The sequence below is a fragment of the Pseudomyrmex gracilis genome, unplaced genomic scaffold (assembly GCF_002006095.1).
Source record: "Pseudomyrmex gracilis isolate BER0280 unplaced genomic scaffold, ASM200609v1 scaffold_817, whole genome shotgun sequence".
Classification (NCBI taxonomy): Eukaryota; Metazoa; Arthropoda; class Insecta; order Hymenoptera; family Formicidae; genus Pseudomyrmex; species Pseudomyrmex gracilis.
Window position 1 is genome coordinate 51,844 of NW_018021401.1, and position 1,427 is coordinate 53,270.

The following is a 1,427-nucleotide window of genomic DNA, read 5'->3' on the forward strand; positions in this document are numbered from 1 at the left end:
TAAACCAAATGTTTAGACTGTTACTTTTGTAAACTTGTTTTTNGACCTATTGTGAACTTGTGATCTCCGGATCATATAGTGGGGATATCTTTATATATATGCTTGTTGTTAGTTTTCTTGTTAGTACACAATATTTGTTTTTCATCGTCATGTTTGATTGACATTATTTTGTTATATTGAAGCGATGTGTTAAACTATTTGAGTGAGTTTTATTAATTTGTTATTTTTTAATTTTATTGAAGTGTTTTTTTTGCGCTAATTATATATTATTTCCATTAGATGTAACAATTATTACACTGAGGAAGGTCCAAAATTGTGGACTAAAACGTTTGTTTTTTTGTGTCTTTTTGAATAAAGACTATTGTTCATACGCTGTCATCCTGTATTTTATTGCTCGTTTCGGCCTATTAATTAATTTGAACTTTTCACGAGCGATTGTTTGATTCAATAATTTTGTTTTGCATGATATACATTGTGTTTGATAATTGCCGTAACATCGTTTATAAACAGGTAGAACGAGTTATTCTGAGTTGAAAAATCCAATACCACTTAGCAAAATTCGCAATAATTAACAAGATGTTAACTGATAAAGATCCGCGAATGAGCGTGCACCCACGCTAATGAGCTCAGTGTTTTGCGCGCTCACGCCGTAGCAACAGAATGAGAGGAGCTAATATAAACAGCATATAATATACATAAAAATCAAAAACTATTGACGCCTAAACATGAAAACATAAACCATATTTTTTTCATCAAAATAAAGAAGTCTAAATTCAAGATTGGTAAAAAAAGAGTTCATTTTTATTTAATTATTTTATAATTTTTGATACTGCTGCGGATCGAGTTTGCACGACCATAGTCAGCCTGATACCACATCGTATATTTGCGTCTAATTATTATATTTTGTACGATAATATTTATCTTATTGATTGTTGCCGCAAAACTAGAAATCCGCTGCTCTCTCATGGTAGCACGGTCGCAACAATCCAAGCGTAATACCGCTCGTAATTCGTGCGTGTAATGTTTTTATTTTTTTGTATTTTGTTGTGTCGTATTTTTGTGCCGCGTCAGTACAGTACGGCCTTCCCGGATCGAATAATTTAGAATTACGAAATATCATCTTTGTATTTTGCGGCTTAGTGAGAGTTAAATAATGCAAACCGCGCCAAAATTTGATAGCCGTTGAACCGCGATATTGCATTAGATCGATTGTCTCACTCGAGTTAAACAAGGATCGCGCGGCTACCGCGCGCCGTCCATAGCGTCTTGCGCGCGACAGCACATTCCTCCGCAGAGACAATCCCTCGCGGTCATCTCCGTGCAATAACAAAAAGCGGACACACGGTCGCGAGCGAAAAAAAAGACGCAGAGTTACCTCCTGTTACGTCCCGGTCGGTCGCGGCTAAAAAAAATTAAAAGAAATTTAG